We start from the raw sequence: 22,568 nt of genomic DNA, 5'->3' as shown, positions 1-22,568 counted from the left end.
TATGATCTCTTACACTCATATATTGAACTTCATGATAACTAAAAGTAGAAGCATTAAGCTTACAACAAAACAATGCCTCTAACATTGAATATATCTTCAGAATAGAAATAGCAAGAGCCACATGCAGTTCAGAGAAAAGGAAAAGAAGTTGACGAAGAATCTAAAAGACAACGAGACCTAGAGACATCTGCACACGGTAACTTAGAGAGAGCAAAGGACTTGTATGTTTGTGCAAAACATTGTATAGCTTTTGCCTGTGCTTTATTTTTTGCGAGCAGTTATTGTTGAAGCTAGCTAACGAATGAAGTTAGCTAAGGGTTGTGAATGAGAAATGGAGGAAAAAGGGAAATGGAGGAAAAATGAGATTTAAAGCAAAGTCTTTTTTGGAAAGGAGCTTTCTCCCACATAGGTGGTGGAAAGGAAAATAAGTGTGCTTAAATAGAGAAACACTTCTTTAGCTCTTAAAGAGTTGAGAAGAGGGATTGCCCTTGCGTTGTCATCGTTGCTCGACTCGGCTTGGCTTCGGTCAATTAATTAACAACATTTTTAGACCAAATTTATTTTATTCATTTTTTCATTTCTAGTATTTTTCCGCTAAAATTAATTTAGAAATTCGTGGAATATTTTCCCAATAGACATTTCTATTTTCTGAAAAGGCATGGGCTTTCCGAACAGACACCATACCTGTTCAGAACAGGTATTTCGCTGGCTATAAATACAAAGGCAATGCCTCATTTTCTGCACAACAAAATTTTTGCATACCATTTGCATTCTGCATACTTTTACAAAATAAAAATCGAGTCAGTGACTTGTGTGATTCATTGCCATCTTTGAGTTCGCGTGAAGTCATAGATATTTGAGGTACTGCTACTCCTTTGACAGGTTTATCCGTTTTATCTTTGGAGGAAGTAATCCATATTCTCATGACTTAAGGGGATTAAATTCCTTAAGGACACACAGTGAATCTGTGGTCTCGGATATTATTCTGTCATTTTATTTTCTTGGTTTTATTAAAATACTGTTGCGTTGTTTGAACATTGATTTACTAATGACGTTTATTGTTTTGATCATAGTTATTTTTTTAAAAAAAAGTTGTATATTGTTATTGAAACCGGGGGGGACTAGACCTTACCCCTAATATACAACTCTGATTGCGAGTGCAACTTACAGGGGGCTGCATTCTCAGCATTCACAAAACCTATGCATCTAGTTAACAAAAAAATTGGCTTTGTCATATCTAAGTCTAATACTAGGGACTTGACTTTTATCAAGAATGTATGGACCAACAGCCCCGCTAGGTAGATGCCTCACGTCATGGATGATAAGCGGATCTTCTAGACCCGTAGCCAGCTCAGCGAGATAATCAATAACTCTATTGGCTTCCCTATAGCAATGATTGAAAGTCACCTCTTTGTTGATAATCAAAGCCAAGGTATCATCAATAATCTGTTTCAGCTTCAAGTTATTGGCTGCTTCATTTCGAAGCAGATCTGTCACCAGCATTGAATCCAGTTCCAATATGCAATGTCTGCTTCCATTCTCCTTGATCCATTGTGCAGCGTGCTTAGCAGCCATGGCTTCCGCAATATTATGGCTGTTGTATTGTACTTGGGCAGCGAATGTGTAAATCATATTGCCATTCTCGTCCCTTGCCACCCCTCGAATGCCAGGTCTTCCAGATTTCTCCATATAACTCCCATCTGTGTTTACTTTAATCCTCCCATGTTGAGGCAGTGTCCATTTAACGATTTTGCTGATGGTCCTCGGCCTGAGCTTTTCTTACACAGAACAAATTTGTGATCATTGCATACCTATCTTATGGCAAGGGAAGGCATTATCCAATGCAACTTTCAAGTTCCAAATGATTTGATGTTCCATCCTTCTAGTGTACATTTTGGTTTGTTCCCCATATCTGCATCTACACCTTTCCTTTCACATTTCCCAACAGATCAAGATTGGAAGCACTTGAATAACCATTCTATGCATGACGTTTTTTGTCTGAGTATGTGCCGACTCTTGTAGCCATATTTTTCCATGTTTCCGTTGGTATATGATGCCCAATGGTTGTCCAAAAAACTTCCATAGCCTCTGAGTAGTTTCTCCTTCAAAAAAGAAATGTTGGCTTGTTTCCAACACTGGATTAGCACAGCATAGACAATCTATAGGCATATCTTCCACAAACCTGCAAACATAATTATTATCAAAGGGCAATCTATTCATAAACAATCTCCAGGAAAGAAATGAAATTTTAAAAGGAATGTTTTTATGCCAAACATTGCTGATCCAAGGATCAGTTTGATGATGCTACCTAATCTCTTTCCAAGCTTCCTTGTTTGAGAAAACTCCATCTGAGGCCTTTTTCCATATAAGATAGTCACTAGCATTAATGTCTCCAATGATGATTTTCTGAACAACTTGGCAAATCCAATTAGGGAGAATAACACTTAGTCTATCCATATCCAGTTTCAATCAACCATAAAATCCTTGACTTTCAAGTTTGCAGAGTGGACATATTCAGGGCAATGCTGTGCCAGATTCCCAAGCTCTGTCCAGTTATCCCACCAAAAGCTACTATTCCCACCTTGAATTTTCCATATCATGTTAGGCTCAGCTTTGACTCTAATCTTAGTCAGAGTTTTCCAAGAGTGAGAGTTTCCAGATGCCCAACATTTGCTGACAAGATGAGCTTTAATACAATATTGGGCTTTGGTGAACTTATCCCAAAGAGACTCTTGAGTCCTAAATCTCCACCATTTCTTCACATTTAGACTCTCGAAAATGTCTCTCATTTTCCTAACTCCTATCCCCCCTTTCCTCTTTTGGCAGGCAAAGATTGTCCCAAGAACTCCAATGATAGTTGTTTTTCCCATTGGAAGATCCCCAGAAAAATCTCACAAACAACTTTTCCATTTGATTTATAATACCTTTCGGGGGAGTTAGAGCAGTAAGGGTGTAGACTGGCAAGGATTGGAGAACATTCTTGATGAGAACAATTTCCCCCCCAAAGGATAACAAGTTACTTTTCCACCCATTGAGTCTTTTAATGATCTTGGAGAGTAGCTTTTCAAAGTATTCTCCTTTTTTCCTCCCCAGATAGATCGGACACCCCAGATAGTCGAAGGGGAACTGCTTATCTAAGAATCCCGTGGCCTCTCTGATTTTGTTGATCCTAGATGGGCCAGTTCCTGGAGCAGTTAAGAAGAAGCATTTGTTGTTGTTCATTTTCTGCCCCGAATTCCTTTCATACCAATGAATTTGCTTCATAACCATCTTTAAAGACTTGGTGTTGCCACTGGAAAAAAATCACTAAGTCATCTGCATAAGAAAGATGGTTAATTAAAGGACCTGTCTTTCATATAGAGAAAGGAATAAAATGATCATTGGAATTTAACTCATTAAGCAATCTAGCTAAAACTTCTGCTCCTATAATGAAAAGAGAAGGTGATAGAGGGTCTCCCAGTTTAAGGCCTTGACTTGAAGAGAAGAAGCCATTCCTGGTGCCGTTGATAATAATGAAATACCATATATTTGATATTACTCTCATCAGCATATTGGTAACATCTTCAGAGAACCCAAAATTTTGTAGCACGGTAATCAAAAAGGGCCATGACATCCTGTCGTAAGCTTTAGCCATATCCAGCTTGATCACCACATTGCCTCCCTTGTCAGTACATTTAATATCCTGTACAATCTCTTGGGCTAGCTGAATATTCTCGTTAATAAGCCTTCCTTTGAGAAATCCACTTTGATTATCAGAGATCATTGTGGGAAGCAAAGGATTGAGCCTTCTAGAAATGATTTTGGTAACTATTTTTGCTGAGGCTGATAGGCCTGAACTCAGAGAAATCAGAGGAGCACTTTTGGGATGGAGGTTGAACAAATCGTCAAAATTCTTAATGGCCACTTTTGCCATTTTTTCATCTCCAGATACCCATCTTCCTCTATTTTTCTTGATTCTTTCCAGCTTGAGTTTCCTTCTCCTGTCCCTGATAACCGCATGAAAATATTTGGTATTGCTATCCCTTTCTTCAAACCATCTAACCTAGGATTTTTTTTTTAAGAATACCATCTTGTTTGTTTAACCAGGATATATACTCAACATGACCTCTATTAACCTCTTCTCTACTATTTTCAGTCCTGGCCTCCATGTCTAAATCCTCCAGGATTTGCATTTTATTTTCCCAGACTTCGGCATTTTCATGAACATCAACAATCTTATTTCTTGACCAAGTAGCAAGTCTTCTCCCCAATCTTTTTAGCTTTTGTTGAAATCTCCACATTGGGTTGCCATCTATGGGCAGATTCCAGTCACTTTGAACAACAACCAAGAAATCTTCTTGACAGGTCCAAAATTCTAGAAACTTGAAGTACTTGATCCCCCCTACCTGATCATTCTTGCATCTAAGAAATAGAGGTCTATGGTCAGAGCCAACTCTCGATAAGTGTTTCACAGTGTTAGAACAATATTTTTGTGCCCAATGATCATTTATGAAAACTCTGTCAAGCCTTTTCCAAATCCTTAAGCTTGGCCTCCAATTATTGCACCAGGTATAATTGGATCCTGAGTAACCCATATCCACCATACCACAAGAGTCCATACATTCAGAGAAATCATAGCTTTCAGCATTCTTATGGGGCAATCCTCCGATTTTCTCCTCTACCCCTCCAATACACCATGGGAGCTTAATATCCCTGTTAAGAATATTCGGGCTACTCCAAAGCTCCATTCTTTCACCAGGCGTGCATTTAGCATAAATGGCAGTAACATACATTTCCTGACAATTTTTTTTTTTTTTTTGGATTTTGAGGGTAATTTGTTGTTCATGGTTATTGACTGTGCTGACTACACAGTCATCTCTCCAGAAGCACCAAATTTTTCCATTGATGTTGGAAATGCAATGCCTGAATCCCAAAAATCTTTTGTATCCCTCTATTTTGTTACTATTTACCAGAGGCTCTGAAATAGCAACCATGGCGAGCTTGTATTTGTTGACCATTCTCTTGAGTCTGTGAATGGCCTTTCTAGATCTTACCCCTCTAATGCTTGATCTTATAGTTATTACTTGCAAACTAGAACAGTGGGTTGAGCTTATGCTCCCTCAGCTTTGTAATTTCTGATTTATTGGTATAAAGGTGAACGATAATTTATTTTTTTAAAACTAAAAGTTGAATAATGTTACCTTTGTTACCTTCGTTTTCATTTGGTCGGCCTTGTGCATACTAAAAGTGTATGCTTCGGCTAGAGTTGGTAAATTAGACGGCCGAAGGGTACGTTTCTGTAAGTTTCCTTAAAATTAAGTTATTCAAAGAATATTCCTTTTTCATTTTTTTGGTTAATTGGTGTTTGAATTGTGAATGAAATGAAGGTGTGATTGTTGATGGGTTAAGTGTGGAGGAAGCTCATTTTAGAGGAAGGAAGCTTCAGGGAACTACTGTTGCTATTCCTCATGGATAATCTGGTAATTTCTCTTTTTTTTATTCTTCAAAAACTAACAATGCTGTTAGGACTGGCTTGCCTTTTAAAATTAAAAATTGAGCAAAGAGTATGGTTAGAAAAGGCATAATACTTAGATAGACATTTATACTTGGTCTGAACACTCTAACTTACAAAATGATCATCTAGACACCTCAACTCATTTCCAATGTGTCAATTGAATACTCCAACTTTACAAAATGATCATCTAGACACCTCAACTCGTCTCCAATGTGTTAATTGAACACTCCAACTTTACAAAATGATCATCTAGACACCTCCAAAATGTATGTGTCACATCAGCGTCAGGTGTCCACGAGATACAGTGGGGACGAGTTTAGGTGTCTAGATGTGCATTCTCATAGCTGGAGTGCTTAGTTACCAGTTGAGGCCAAGTTAAGGTGCCATTAGAAAATAAGGAAGGGATACTTACTTCTTGGATAATAACCATCCATTACTACTTTGTTGACTTGGTGCCAATACAAATTTGCTTTATACGCTATGGTACTGGGGAAACACTGATATGTTGATATTATTGCCCATCCAGCATAATTGTTTACGAGGCATAGTTACTGGATGGCTCTAAACCAATTGATATGAACTTTATGAGAATCACATGCCACAAGCTAGCTGTTGAGGTGGCAGAGCCTAATGCCATGTAATCACAGTGAAATCCTGTATAAATGGCATGCTATTGAATTCTCACACCTGCAACTAGAATCATAATTGCTTGATTTTCTTTTCCTTTTTTGGGGTAGTGGGGGTTGAGGAAGGGGCGAGGGGGAGAGGAATAACTAGAATGGTGAGCTATTTGCACGTTTCATCTTTCGAGAGTTGATCCTAGCTAGTTTACATGGGTTGTAGTTTTGTTTCCAACTTCTGATGATTTAACAGAACTTATGGTTAAGCTTCTGGTTTCATTAGACACTTTGGTCAATCTTAGAACAGTTTTCTGGAAGGAAAATGTCCAGATGAACTTAAGATATATTCCTATGTTTGTTGAATGATTGTATTACAGGAAGGGGTGCCTTGGAGTAATTGGTAAAGTTACAATAGACCCTTCTGGTCCAGCCCTTCCCCAGACCTGTGCATAGCGGGAGCTTAGTGCACTGGGCTGCCCTTTAGTCCGTTATCTTACAGCTCTAGTATTGGTGGACAGGAAGTAATAATTTAGGACCATTTAAAGGATGTACTCTCCCCACTCCAATTTCGATACTTCAATTCTGTGACATGCACTTCTAAAATATGTATCACCGCATGTGTTGTTGTTTTCAATGATATCATCTTTTTCCTTTTTTCTTTCTTGAACTTCGTGGTAAACCTACCTATATCACTCATCCACCATCCAAAGTCTTACGATTATTATAGTTTGAATTTATACTAGGACCCTAATCTTCTTAACTTTGTGTTATTTGAAACCTCTCGACTTTCTTCTTCAGGGTTTGTCTTGGGAATGAAAATGCCTGATGAGAAAAGAAAAAGGTCCGGGGAAGATTCAAGTTGCTGGGAGATGAAGGCAAAGTTCCAAAACATAACATTGTGGAACCATGATGCTCTTCCCTCAGAAAATGATGCTTCATTTGCGTGCCTTAGACCTATTTTCTGTTGCTACAGCAGTATGTTTCTTCTTAATACTAGTTACCAGGAGATTACCTTTCCTGCTTTATCTGTTTGATTATCTATAAAGTTGCTATACTACAAGAAAGTATAGAAATCGCAACAAAAAAATTTATATTTTGCAATAACTTAGTTTTATTGTTGGCAAATGATTTTTTTTTGTTGCCAAAGAATTTAATTTTGTTGCCGTAGTATTGATTATTGTTGCAAAAAGTACTTTTGGCAACAAAAAAAAAAATTGTTGCACGTTGTTGCAATAACAGCCGTTGGGAAAAGTTCATGCAACAAAATATTTTTTTTTGTTGCCAAAAGTACTTTTTGCAACAATAATCAATTTATGGCAACAAAAAAAAAATTTGTTGCCAAATATAGTTTTTCTTGTATTGCTAAGCAAGTGTTCATATCAAAGTTGCTCCCGTCTCAACAGCAGTTTCTACTGACTATGATACCTGCTTTGACATGACATCTTGGCCACCTAAAATGTTATTTGGACTGTAGCTTTGATGACGAAACATGCTTCACTGAGTCAGCTACTTATTTGGTTAAAAAATTGAGTATATTATACTACTTCAAAGTTTGACTATTTTTCGTAGGTAGAAATGAATTGGAGACTATCTTACTTGGTTTTGTGGGGAGGAATATCACATAAGTCCAATAATCTCAAATCTGCGACCAAATGTTTGGCTAATTTCTTTAGTCGTCTTTCCTCTGATAAATGCTTATGAACGCTAATGTTGGAAAATGAGTATATAGACGAAATCCATATAGGAGCTGCAATTGAAATGGTCTGGATGCATTTGTCCAATAATCTCAAATCTGCGACCAAATGTTTGGCTAATTTCGTTAGTGACCGTCTTTCCTCTGATAAATGCTTATGAACGCTAATGTTGGAAAATGAGTATATAGACGAAATCCATATAGGAGCTGCAATTGAAATGGTCTGGATGCATTTGTATGGTCTCTTTATCATTGTTGCTTATTTTCGCTGCTTTAGGTACTTAGTGATGTAGTCTTTGATAAGTCTTCGTTAAAGTTGCTTTTCATCAATGCAGCAGCACCAACCAGACTGTGTTGAAGACCTGGAAGCTGCATCAATCGATCAAGAACTAGAGCTATGAATTGATCAATATTCTGAGATAACCTACACAAGAAGCAGTACATTTCGAGTTCGTTTATGCTCTTTGCCAGTGTATGGAGTGCATTCTTCATTATATATCTGTACAATCAGGACACCATTTATCATGCGTCTAATATGTACACGCGAGAACATATTAACACATATTTCTAAAATTAGATCTCAAAAATTTTCCTTCGTTTCTGTAAGATTGTGCACATTCTCGAGGTATAGTCATAGATTTATACCCATTCTATGTGACATCCTTGGGAGTAATGCATTTACTACAAGAGTCACATGTAGACTGATGAGTGAAGACTGATAACTTAGTATGAGCTCTATCACATGTTGATTGTAAAGTTTACTATTTTTAGCGAAGAGTTCAAATTGATGACAATTCCTTCATTCATTCGGACCGTTAAACATATTCTTCAGAAAATGTCTTCCTCCATGCCAAACACCCCCTACCGTACATATAAAAGATAATCAATAATATTTATTACTAGATATTTGAGATACATATTTTCAGATACATATTTTCTTTAAAACATATATTAAGTAATTATAAATTAGCAACTGATACCAAAAAGAATTATTGGTAGCTTACAACTCATGTGAAATTGTGAATATAATATGGAGTTCATAATTTGATATATCTTCTGCATAACAAAAAGATAAATATGAGTTTAGATTTATTTTATTTTATAATTAATATTTGTACTAATGAATAGAAAGCGAAACTTGTAAATATGAAATAGTTTTTAACAAATGTTACTCGTACGTTTGAAATGTAAGAAAAAAGAGTATGAACATAATATATAAAATTTGAAAAGAAAACTAAAAGAGACTATGAAAAATTAACTTGTTATTACACCATATACATTACCATCAACTTTCATCACCTCCTTGAGAATTGAAGAGTGTAATTATAGCTCAAATCCAATTTTATTGTGGCTTTCCAAACACGCTTCTAGGATTCCTTTGTTTGCTCTTAATGAAGGTTTCAATATTATCATTAAGTCCGTTTGTTTTTAATTTTTTGGGATTTGAACTTGAATCCTCAAGTTGAATTTTGAACCTCCTAAATCACCATACCAACTTCTTTTCTTGTGTTCAAGGCATTCAAAATCTATATATATACATAATTTTTTTTAAAAAAAAACATTATATATACGGTGTAATTTTTTGCCGAGGTGTTCGGGTGAACACCCTCTCTGGGCCCTAGATCCGCACCTGTCCTCAGCCACAATCACCACACCTGGATGTCACCACTAGGGGCGTATGTAACACATTGGGTGGGGGTTCAATTGAACCCCAAACTTTCGACACGGAGTATAAATTTATGTGTAAAAATCTATCAAAATTGCAATAATGGTAGACATGAACCCCATAACTTTTAAATAAATGGTTTATGAGCTAAAAATGTTTAAAGGTTGAATCCCTAAAGTTTAAATTCTGGATCCGCCTCTAGTCACCACCATCAGCCACCATCATTTATAATCACCACCACCAATCACCATTAAAATCATCAATCACTACGTACTGCCAATCGCCATCATCATTCACAACTACCATTAACTATCACTATCGTCCACCACAATTATTAGCTTCCACCACCAACTGCCACGATCAACAACCACTATTAATCATTCTGATAGCCACTATCACCATCAGTTACTACTTATAACCACCACCATCCCCCAACACAATCCCCAATCGACATCCACAACCACCACCAACTGCCATATAATTTTTTTAAAATGATATAAATTATGTTAGATTAATTTAGTATTTTATTTATTAATTTCCAGATAAAGAAAAGTTTTATATATTCAGATATTGTTGAGACAACAAAGAGTCTTATTTATTTAGTATTCATATCGTAATACAACACTTTAATATTCAGATATGTATTCAAATTCAGACATCTAAACCTTAGTACACATCTTAATATTCAGATATTCAAACATCTAAATCTTAATGCGTGTCTTAATATTTAGATGTGCATTCAGATTTAACCGTCTTAATCTTAGTAAAAACAAATTAGGCATTGATAAACTTCCTAATCAGTAAGAGAGAAGTTTGATCATTTCAAATCGAAATGCAACAGTTTACTCAGAAAGCAGTCTTTAAACAAACAAGCTGGAATAGCTCAGTTGGTTAGAGCGTGTGGCTGTTAACCACAAGGTCGGAGGTTCAAGCCCTCCTTCTAGCGCATTTAAATGCTCCCTTTTTTGCGGTCAATTCTTTGTTTTTACTTACTTTTGCTTTCATGAACGTTGTATTAATTATTAGTGCTCTCCAGATCTTTAATCTACTCTATTTTTCTTGTATTCATTGAACAACCACACTTGCTTTGGAATATATATATGCCGGAAATTCTCTGATATAAGAAGTGGGAGTGGCAGCAGCACACGCCACTTACTTCGTTGACATGCCCTCTTATCCAGAGGGCATTTTCGTCATTTAGTACAATTTATCGACGTCACACTAGGCCCACAATTTGTTCTTGTTCGTTTCACTCCCCTTAGTTGCTGATGTCAGTCATGTCAGTCTGGATAAGAGGGCATGTCAACGAAGTAAGTGGCGTGTGCTGCTGCCACTCCCACTTCTTATATCAGAGAATTTCCGGCATATATATATTCCAAAGCAAGTGTGGTTGTTCAATGAATACAAGAAAAATAGAGTAGATTAAAGATCTGGAGAGCACTAATAATTAATACAACGTTCATGAAAGCAATAGTAAGTAAAAACAAAGAATTGACCGCAAAAAAGGGAGCATTTAAATACGCATGTCAGTCATGTCACTGTAAGGACAGTGCATATCTCTTCTTTTCTACTTCTCAAATCAAAGTAGTGAACTATTATATTTCCAAATTTAATAAAGACTCGTAGGAAAAATAGATTAAGAGCCCATTTGGCTTAGTTTAAAAGTTGCTGTTTTTTTAGTGTTTAGTTGGCCAGCTTATCAGTTATTTTGTGCTTAAAATAATTTTTTTTTTTTTTTTGTTTATAGGTTGTTTTCAGCTTATAAACTGTTTTTTTTTAAGTTAGTCAAATGGGCCCTAAAGAAACAAACTCTTTTACACTTTGCTTGAATACATAGCATTCAAGGTAGACAACTGATAAAGAGCTTAGAAATTAAATTATTCATAAGAAAAATAAAAACAAAATCAAATTACTTTTTTAAAAATAAAATGTTTATCGGTTGATTTGCAGACAAACACATTAGCTAATGCATGGATTTCTATTTATGCACGGCGTAAATTTGCATTGGTTGTAAATATTGTTGTTGTTCTGGATAATATTTTTACCAATGTTAATAATATTTATCAGATATTCGTTTTATTCTTAATGAGATGATTTATTAGCACAGAAATATGTGATTTATTTTAGACCATTAATTTAAAAATCATTTAATCAACACCGCTTAAAAAATTTCGCTCCCGTTTGATCATAGATTTTGAAGTTGAAATTTGAAAATTTGAGTTTTTGGAATTGTGTTTTTGAAACTTAAAATTGTATTTGAACATGTATTTTACTTGAAAAAAAATTGAATTTTTTTTAGTGGAAGTCCAAAAACTGGTCTTAAAACTTGAAATTCTTTTGAAGACAGATTTTCAAAATTTGATCCAAAATTTATGACCAAACAAATATTTAAAGATAAATTATTAAAATCTAATTCAAACTTTATGGCCAAATACTAGCTTAAATTCATGAACACCTGTTGGGGATTCTTCCACTAGTATTAAAAGGAACACCACACTCTCTCTTTCTTTATTAAATGCATTGCTTTGAATGCAACACTTAATAAGAGGAATTTTGACCTTTTAATTTGGTCCCACTTTGGCCCTTCGCTTATTATGCTTTCGGCTTAGGCATAAATTGATTATTTGCCTCCTTATCACCAAATATTAAGTGCTTATTAAAAAAAAAAAAAAAAAAAAAAAAAAACAGAATCAAGCGGTCAAATATTCCACGTGGAAGGTTGCATAGTAAATTTAAATAGAGCAAAAGAGTGAATTTAAAAAATCATTAATCCCTTCATCTCATATTAGTTGTCATATTTCATTTTCGAGAGTTAATTTAATTAATCTAATTCTGAATTAAATTGAATTAAATTAATTCAATATTTTAAAATTATAATTTAGATATTAAAAAATTGTACGAAAAGTACTACTTATAAAAGAAAGGTCACTTAAAACCTGAGGAAAGTGAAACATGACGAATATTGTGGGGCGGAGGCCGGAGGGAATATAAGATTAAGAAAAGTAAATTAGAATACAAACTTGCAACTTTTTTCTAGAACTTAGAAAGTTGTGACTTCGCTAGCTTTTTTTTGCGCGGAGTGCCCTTATTTTGGGCTGGTCTTTATATTTTGTCCGTCATTTATGCCTTTTTAAATTTTTGCCCCTGCCGCCTGTTTAATGAAAGTTTTTTGACGAAATTACCCTTACTCCATTAAAACTCTTTCTATTTCGTTATTTGCCCTTTTCTTTTCTTTTTTTTGCTTCTTCGTTCCTCCTCTGTTTGTGTCTGTCTTATCTGTTCTAAAATTTAGGTACGAATTTGGATCTTTTGCTCGTTTCAATATTTGTTTTTATGTTAAATTATTGTTTGTTGAATTGATATCTTTGTCTTCGTCGTTTTTTATATTTAATTGATCCTTGTTGATTTAAAATTATTTTCTAACGTGTTTTGTTAAAGTGTCTGTATGATTTTTTGAACTTTAGTTTCATTCCCCATGTTATATCTTGGTTTTTTGAATGTCGTATTATGAATGTCGTAATATGTTTTAGTTGATTTTGATATGCGTTTTGGTTTTCTCTTTGTTGAATCTTTGAAGTTTTGCCTGTGAACAACTGTTTTATGTTGTTGGTGTTTTTTTTGTTTAATAATCTGATTTTTGTGAAGAATGTGTTTGTGTGAGGCGGCATATGCCTGTTCCGACATAAATTTTGTTTTTTGAAACTAAATTTATGCCTATTCCGGCATAATTTCGTGATTTAAGTTAGTTTGTATGTGTTTTGATTTTTTGGTGTTTTTTTTTTGTTAATAATGTTGGTTTTTATGAAAGTTTATATGTTTTCCTGATTATAGGAAAAAAAAATTGACATTTTTTGAAGTTTGGTGGTAATATTTTGTATGAATGAAGTTATTTTGTATGTTTTTTGGTTTTCAATGTGTTCAATATGTTTATTTTTGCCTGTGAACATTAGTTTAAGATTTTTGGTGTTGTCTTTGTTTAGTAACCTGTGTTTTCATGAAGACTGTGTTTGTCTGAGGCAACATATGCCGGGTCCGGCAGAGTTCTTGGTTTTTGAAACTGAAGTTATGCCTGTTCCGGCATAAAGTTATGCCTATTCCGGCATAACTTCATGAATTAAGTTAATTTATGTGTGTCTTGGTTTTTTGGTATTGTCTTGTTAATAATTTTGGTTTTTATGCAATCTTATGTGTTTTTGGTGTTGTTTTGTTAATAATGTTGGCTTTTTACGCAATCTTATGTGTTTTGGTTCTTTCTTCTATTATGCAAGTATTTGTGTACCAGTCTAGGGGCTAATTTTGTACTATGGTATATGTTAATTATTTTCATTCTCATTTTTGGTTTATTCTTATGTAAATTCTTGGTTTCTATTGACATTAATTTTTCTTTTATAGGAGGAACATCCCTTGGTTAAGTTTGAATACTGGGTTGAAGGAGGTGGCATGTGGAGTGGTGATTTTCATTTTCGGAGTTTTATTTTGTCCTTTTTGAGTGTCTCTCAATTGGACTTGTTGAAAAAAGGTGTTTTTGGACAGTTTATGGATTTGGTTAATGTCCACCTGAGTGATAGTATTTTCCATTGCTTGATCTTATCCCAACTTTCATCTAGTAATGATAGTGTGTTAAAGTTTAAGATATTTGATCGCGTGTGTGTATTTGATTCCGAGTCTTTCCGTCTTATTACTGGTTTGGATTCTTGTGTTGGTGATTTTAGTGTTGTGTCTAGCAGGCCAAATAGATTGTTGAGACTTTATTTTTCAAATCAGGATAGAATAAGGTTGTGTGATCTCAAGAGTTTCTTACAGATTAAGTCAAGTAATCGTAGTGGTGGATTTTGGGAAAGATCTAGTGATCCTATTAGACTTGCTGAGGTCTATATAATGGAGAGGGTTTTGTTGGGTCGTAATGAGAAATGTGTTGTTAATGGTCATCTAATGAAGATAATTGATGATGACCGTCTTCGAGTGTCTTATCCTTGGAGTTCTCTTAGTTTTAATTGGTTAAATGTGTGGCTGTTAGAGGTTTTCCCTATCTTTCGAGGGTTTTCAAGTTTTCACGGTCTGAAGTCTCCTCGTATGTTGTCTTAGGGTCCTTCAAAGCAAGTTGATTATAAAGTTATTACTGATAATTTCTTCCATGCTGAAAAAGTATGTGTTTCCTTTTTGTTGATGCTTCTTTTTCTTGGTTCTTTTTCCCTCTTGTTATTTTTTGTGTTTTTGTCTAATTGATGTGTTTATATTGTGTTATAGAGATTCAAGAAATTTATTGTCCATGTTGTTGTTGTTGCTACGGAACAAGAGATGCTGGATTATCCAGTTACACTTAAATTTCCTGATGATTCAGGCTCTTGTTCTTCCAGTGCGGTTTTGCCATCTCAACTAACTTCTCAGATAGTTGATGTACGTTGTAGTTTGCCTTTTGTGTTTTTGGTTGTTTAACTGAATTCTGAGTTAGAGGCCTTCTGGTAGAGTATTTTAGTAGGAGACATTTTTGTAGTCTTCTCTGTTTTTGTTATGGAAATGAAAGTTTATGCCCCTTGAGGCATACTTTTTGGTTTTGCAAACTTAGAATCTGCCCCTACCGGCATACTGTTCTCATTTTGAGACTTATTTTAGTAGGTAACACATTTTGCAGTCTTCTCTGTTTTGGTTATGGAAATTAAAGTTTATGCCCCTTGAGGCATACTTTTTGGTTTTGCAAACTTAAAATCTGCCCCTTCCGGCATACATTTCTCCTTTCATATTTCAATTCTACCCCTACCGGCATACTATTTTCATTTTCAGACTTATTTTAGTAGGTAACACATTTTAGCAGTCTTCTCTGTTTTGGTTTTGGAAATGAAAGTTTATGCCCCTTGAGGCATACTTTTTGGTTTTGCAAACTTAAAATGTGCCCCTTCCGGCATGCATTTCTCCTTTCATATTTTAATTCCGCCCCTATCGGCATACTGTTTTCATTTTTAGACTTCACTTCTGCTGGGTCCGGCAAACTTGTTCAACATTAATTTAATGGCATCAAAGTAATGTGTTGTTTTATTGATCTGTTATACAAGGTGTTTTGTCTAGTATGAAGAAGCAACTTGATGATGAACGATCTACAATTGTCAATCAAGTAAAAGTATGGCTTTTTATTTTTTTATTTTTGAGTTTGTTAATATGATATGTATACTTTGCATGTCGCATTCATTGTTTTTGTTTATTCTCATTTTATTTTCTTCTTTGTTTAAATTTTTTTTCCTTGTTTTGTAGTCTTTTGATAGCCGCTTCAAAGAATTGGATAAAAAATTTGTTGGTGCGATTAATGTTGTGGATAGCTTAGTTCGTGTACATGATGAAACAAAGTCATGTGTAGCAGCTTCTGAAAGTGCTAAAAGAACTTATTTAGAAAGTAGACTTGACAGTTTGGAAAGTAAATTTGATTATGTGATGCATTGTGTTGAAAGTTTAGTTCGACTGCATAGCAAAAACAAATCTTGTAAAGCTTGTGTATCTGGTAAAAGACAACCTGATTTGGGTTATTCAGTGAATGATGAGGTGACGTTAGATGCACATCTTAGAAAAGATTTGCAGGAACGTATGGAGAATATGCTTTGTAAAGCAAGGTCTACAAAAAATGTGACCTCTCCCATGCTCGATATGCTTTGTGATGCTGCTATTTCTTCATCAAGTCAACTGTCTGATAAAACTCAAACTCTTTCTCAGTTTGAAAAGGAATTTGTGAAAGAAAATGAAGACCGCGCAAAAAAAGAAGCACTTAAAGAAGTTGCTGCAATTAATCATGCTTTTCAATGCGGAGATTATGTGTTTTCTCCTAATGAAGCATCACAAAATGTAAATTAAGTAGCAGCTATTGTTGAAGATTGTAGAAAACGTCCGAGATGCGAAGATGGAAACAAAGAAGGTGATGGTTATCCTAATTGGTGTTTGCTTACACCCAGCAGTACTCCAGTTGAGAAACGGTTGAGTTCTGGGACTGATATATATTATACTACAGAAGAGTTAGGAAAGTGAATTGATTTTTTTTGTTGTTATTTAAGGCAAGTGTTATGTTATTATGTTTTCCCCTTTTTTCGAATGATGTATATGTAAATTGGTTTTTCATTTCTGTACATATAATGAAGCTTCACTTTTTCAAACTATACTTTATTGTAGTCTGCCTTAACCCGCATACTTTTGCCATTTGTAAACAGAAGTTCTGCCCCTTCCGGCATACTTCTAACATGGGAGTAACTTTTTTCCTAAAAATAAAAAAGATAATTAAAAAGTGACTCTTGTTCCAAAACATCTCGAATAAGTGATACAGTTACTTCCAATTAATGTGTTAATTTTTTTTTAAAATATATATATGAAGAAAAGCTGAAAACTTCTTTGTATTTTTGTCAATAGTTCCAACAATTACTCCAATTCAAATTTCACTAACTGTTTTTGGTTTTAAAAAAAAACTGCAAAATTTGTTGTCTCCTGATCCAATTGAAATCCAAAGAGCTTAATATGCAAAAGTCAAGCCTCCGGCATACTTTTGCCCGTTGTGAACAGAAGTTATGCCCCTTCCGGCATACTTCTAAATTGGTAGTAACAATTTTTTTTTAAGAAATAAAAAATATAATGAAAAAGTGACTCTTATTCCGAATATCTATAATAGGTAGTGCTACAGTTACTTCCAATTGAAAATGTATTTATTCTTTTGTTTAAAAAAAAAAACTGAAAAACTCTTTGTATTTTTTTCAATAATTGCAACAGTTACTTCAATTCAAATTTCACTAACTGTTTTGGTTTTTTTTTTTAGAAAAAACTGAAAAACTCCCTGTATCCTCATTCAATTGAAATCCAATCGTTTCAACAGTTATTCCAATTTAAAATCGACTAATTTGAACTTCTATATAAAGCCACACAGTTATGCCCACAACGGCAAACTTTTATTCTTAGCACACTTACATTATGCCTCGTTCGGCATAAGTTTTGTCACGTGGTTAGCACGTGTGCAATTTTAAAATTTTCTTGTTCAATATATATTTTGCCCGCTCTTCCTGTATTTTACTTTTTCTTTTCATTTGTTCATTATAAAGCTGAAGAAGGCAGTTGCTTTGTCACGTTTCCTATATCATCTTTATCAATTTTTTGATTGATTTCTCTTAGTGGGGTTTCAATTTTATCTGTAAGTTATTAGTTACTATGTTATTACTTGTGGATAAGTTATTTCCTTCAATTGTTTGTGTCTGTATTTTATTTGAATAGGGTTTTCTGTTTTTTTTCTTTTTATTCTTTTACCTTTTTTCGTAATGCATTGTGTTAATGTATTTTTTGGTAATGTTTTCTATGTGTTTTTTTTCCTTTTTTTCCTGATTGTATTTTATGTTTTGTTCATGTCAGTGTGCTAAATCATAAGACGTCAATTTGGACAAGTTGCTGACTATTATATTCCTCCGGAAGAGTGGACAGACACACGCATCAGTGCTGTATGGCGAGGGGACGAAAAATTTGTTAAATTTGTTGAGAAATTTCTTACAAAAGAACAGTTGGTAATTTTGAAGAATCGTCCTTTTGGGAAATTTATGGAATTGCATAATATAAAAATGTCGGGTATCTTGGTGAATTTTATGTTGTTGTCGGAAGTTCATTGTTCTGAAACCAATGAAATGCATTTTAATAAACAAGATAAACTTGTGACATTTACAGACAAATCATTTAAGAGAGCACTAGGTTATCGATTACTGAACCTCCTAGATCTTTCTATGCTAAATATAACAAAACCAATGGCAGTCGTCTTTTGAGAAGATATTTTGGTGTTGAAGATGGTAAAAGAAATTTGGAAATGAGAGTTTTGAAGAATGTGATGAGTGCTGAAAATGTAGATTTTGAAGATGACCTTGATGCGGTGATGCTAGCAGAGGTATATATTCTTGGTCGTGTCTTATTGGGAGGTAGGATTGATAAGAAGGTATTGTGGCAGCATATTGTATACATAGAGGACAGTGAATTATTTGAGCAGTTTAATTGGGGATCTTTGTGTTTTGCTGAACTCCTGAGGTTTTTCAAATCAATATATAAGCAAGAGATAAACAGACATACCATTGATTATGGTGTTGTTGGTTTTGTTTATGGCTTTATCGTTTGGGTTTGGTCTAGGTTCAATGACTATCGCAGACAATATGTTGAAATTGTTGGCGATTGTCGTGAACCTCTTATGTTGTCGTATGTCAGTAATAAATCTCTACAATTCAATGATATCAAGAAATTGCTTGTATCCGAAGAGTACACGAGAAAGGTAATGGTGTTTATTTCCCTTTACTTTTTGTGTAAACTTTTAATGTGGTTTTTCTTTTTCTGTTTTGATGTCATTATGGATTTTATAAAGGGGTGGTTGATGAATCTTCGGACAATTCAAGTGATGATGGAAGCAAATCTGAAGATGCCAATATTGCTGGCAAAACCACTGAAAGCTCTTCTATAGAGCATCGCATTGAGGTATTTCTCATGGGTCCTCTCTGTTTTTGCTCTAAAAGTTTTGTTCTTTTTTTTTCTTGAGTTTAACACTTTGCTGTATTTGTTTATTTTCACAGTTCCTGAAAAATGTTTGTGATGTTATATTGGATAGGATTTTGAATAATCAACAACAGGAGAAGGCCCGGATGGATCAACTGATTTCTGCTCTGCAAAAGAAGGGTTAAATTTTGAATCCCAAATTGCTTCCGATGCTAAAAAAGTTCGTCGACATGTTGATTCTCCTCGTCATGTTGAAAAGGGTAGGCGCAAGAGCACAAGATCTGTTCGTCAAAGTGTTGCTGCTAAAATGAAAACTAAACAAGCCAGGTCTCGTAAAAATGTTGAGCAATCTTCCATTGGGCAACAAAGAAGATCGGTGCAGTCTCATGTTGGTGAAGATATTGCTGATATTGAACAGGCATTTTGGGATGCTGAAACTGCCACCGGAGACGAGGGGGAAACTCGTTTGGTGTTGATTTGTCTAATGTTGAGGCTGAAAGTAATCAAGAAATTCTGATGGAAGATGTGCAAGCCGTTTCTAGTGAAAGAACCGTTGATGGAATAGAGGTGGGAGGCAAAATTCGGTTTTACAAGAGAAGAAAATTACGCAAAACATTACAAAATGCAGATGCTTCTCCTAATCCATGGCTTCCGGATGGTCCTCAATCTACAAATGTGGCAGCTGATAGGGACAAGGCATTTGAAGATGTTTTTGGAGAAGGCCAAGCAAATGTGACATGTCCTATGGAGACAGATGTTGAACAAGTTGAATCTCTAAATGCAACTGAAAATGTTGAGGCTGAATTGCCTTCGGTAAATTTACATTTATACTTTGTTGTTTTCTAAACCTAAGTTGCCTGGCACACTTTTCTGGTAGTTAACACTTTGTGTGCTCTTTTTTGTTTATGCAAATGATAGTTTTTCCCTTCCTGGCATAATCCCCCCTTTTATTGCAAACTCATATTCTGCCTACTCTGGTATACTACCTTTTTTTGGCAAAGTTATATTTCTGCCTACACCGGCATACTTTTACTTTTTGAAACTTAGCTCTTGCCCCTTCCAGCATACTTTCATATTTTATTGCAAACTCATGTTCTGCCTCCTCCGGCATACTCATCTCTTTTGGAAAGTTATTTTTGTCCCGTCCCGAACCTGGGCCTGGACGTAACACGGCACCCAGTGCCTGACTGCATGTGACCGAGAGAACTAACTGGCTGGCTGAATCAACATGTGATACCAAAACATAACTAATTTATAAAATAAAACTAACACATGTTGATTAACTAAAAGTCTGACTGAAATATCATAATGTGAAAATACTTAGACAATTTGAACATGTCTGAAAGTAGCCAACATGGCTAAACCAAAACAACTAAACGACTGAGTATAACTGTCTACAAGACTAACATAACAAATATCTGATCGTCTGAACTGTGTCTATGAAGCCTCTAAGAGTACTGAATAATAGAGATGTCTATAAACTGAAATAACTGGATAGCTGACAACGCCCCGAAGGAATTTGGGGCTCACCAGTAGCTAATACGTGCACTCCTAAATAGCTGAGTCATCAACCTGTATATCGTTGCCTGCATCGCGAAATGCAGGCCCCCAAGCAATAAAAAGGGACATCAGTACATTTGAATTGTACTGGTATGTAAAGCAACTGAAGCAATCAAATACTGGAACTGAAACTGATAACTGTAACTGTAATAGCAAGGAAGTAGAGATATGAATACTCCCTGATCTGTATCTGAATCATCTGTATTATCTGTGTTTGTATATGTGGGGCCTCAGCCCAATAATAAATGCATGCTATGGCCTCGGCCTAGTAGTGCGTCAGTCAATGGCCTCGGCCATGTATACGTATACACAAGACTATGCTGTGCCCTCGGGCAAAATCACATATGTATAATTATGATTAATTAATAAGGACTGAGACCATAACAACAATGAACAATGCTGAACTGAAATAGACATGCTGGACTGAATTGAAAACATTGATTTTTTCTAAGCTTTCTGAATTTCTAGACTGAGACTCATGTGGTAACAATACATAAGTCTATAAAGATTACGTGCTGAGTTCATGATATTCAAAGTGACAACCATGAACGAATTCTGTAACTGCAACCCTAGAAGATAACAGTTCTACAACATATCATGAAATTAGGGCTAAACTGTATTCTGAGTCAAATTACTGACAAGTAATAAAGAATGAGGCGTAGGGAGAATCATGAACATTCCCTAACGTAGATAGTTAGCCTCACATACTTTAATTCCAGCCTTTGAGCGTAATACAATGTTCGTCAACCCTTTCAACTTTGATCTATATCAATACAAGTCAAAGGGATTCTATATTAGCAATAATATTCATGCTTTGGTCATTTAAGCATTTTATCAAACACTTAATGGGCATAAAGCTCCACAATCTCCATTAATGGTGTTTCTTCACCCAATTCCCATTCTATTACTTCTAGGTGATTCTACGATCTCAATTAGGTGTAATTAACATCATTCTCCATCACCCATATCATTATAACAATCTCAAGTCAACAATCCAAAACCCTACTATAGTTCGTGTAATTCTCTTTACTAAACCCATTTACTATTCTCCTAAGAACTCATCAATTCACTATTATGAATGATTAGAGTGTAGAAACATTACCTTTTTGACGACCAATGCTCTTGAATACGAGGTCTAGGGTTTCCACGCCCAACAATAATTTTCCACTCACAACTCTATTGATTAGAAGGGTTTACTCAAGTTAGAAAGAGATTAGGGACTTGAATTCCACCTAGAATCATGATAAAACTTACCTTGGAGGGTTCTTGAGGCTTGGGACTTGTTCCCTCTGACTTTAGGGTGATTTTTCGTGACTAGGGGTGTTAGGGAAATAAACCCCAAGCTTAAATATAACCTAAAACACGAAATCTCGACTTTTGACCAGAAACCCGACCTGTTATGCGATGGGTCCGCGATGCACATGCATTGCGCGACATTCTGTAGGTTGATACTCAGATTTTCGCGATCGGCCCGAGATGCGGGGCCATAGCACGCGCCCCCACGCGCCCAGAAAAGCGGCGTGTGTCGGTTCTACGCAGTGTTCAGTAAAATGGTCATAACTTCTTGTACAGAGCTCTGTTTGGGATCCACAATATACCGTTGGAAATATATTTCAAAGGGCTACAACTTTAATGTTTTAAGTTTCCTCAAATTCCCAATGTATTTTCACGAAATTTGACTGGAAGGCAGACGTATCGAAAATTTTAAGTGCCTTACTATTAGCCATATTGAGACGATCATATCTCCTTGCTCTGATCTCTGATTGGCTTGGTCCTTATATCTTTAGAAAAGGTATTTCTACATACTACAACTTTCATTAAGGGTACTTTCCCAAATTCCCAACTAATCAAGAATTTATGGCTACCCGAAGTAGGCCTATCAACCATTTTCGCAAAACGTTCAAACCTTCAGTTTTTCCACTAAAGATCTATTGACATGAGTCTAAACTTAGTTCTAAGATACGGGGTGTAACAATTTTCTACCCACTCCGGCATACTTTTACTTTTTTGAAATTTAAATCTTGCCCCTTCCGGCATATTTTTCCCTATTTCAAG

The 22,568-nt window shown here is 35.2% G+C and overlaps 1 non-coding gene across 1 annotated transcript; it reads left to right on the top strand.

The window, feature by feature from the left end:
* Positions 1-10,345: 10,345 nt before the first annotated feature.
* TRNAN-GUU (transfer RNA asparagine (anticodon GUU)) lies at positions 10,346-10,419 on the top strand. Its single transcript has one exon. It is a non-coding gene; the product is annotated as a tRNA-Asn (tRNA).
* Positions 10,420-22,568: the final 12,149 nt, after the last annotated feature.

This window comes from Lycium barbarum, chromosome 12 (assembly GCF_019175385.1).
Source record: "Lycium barbarum isolate Lr01 chromosome 12, ASM1917538v2, whole genome shotgun sequence".
In the NCBI taxonomy this organism is placed as follows: Eukaryota; Viridiplantae; Streptophyta; class Magnoliopsida; order Solanales; family Solanaceae; genus Lycium; species Lycium barbarum.
The sequence above is the reverse complement of the archived record's forward strand: the minus strand, read 5'-3'. Positions and strand labels throughout refer to the sequence as shown.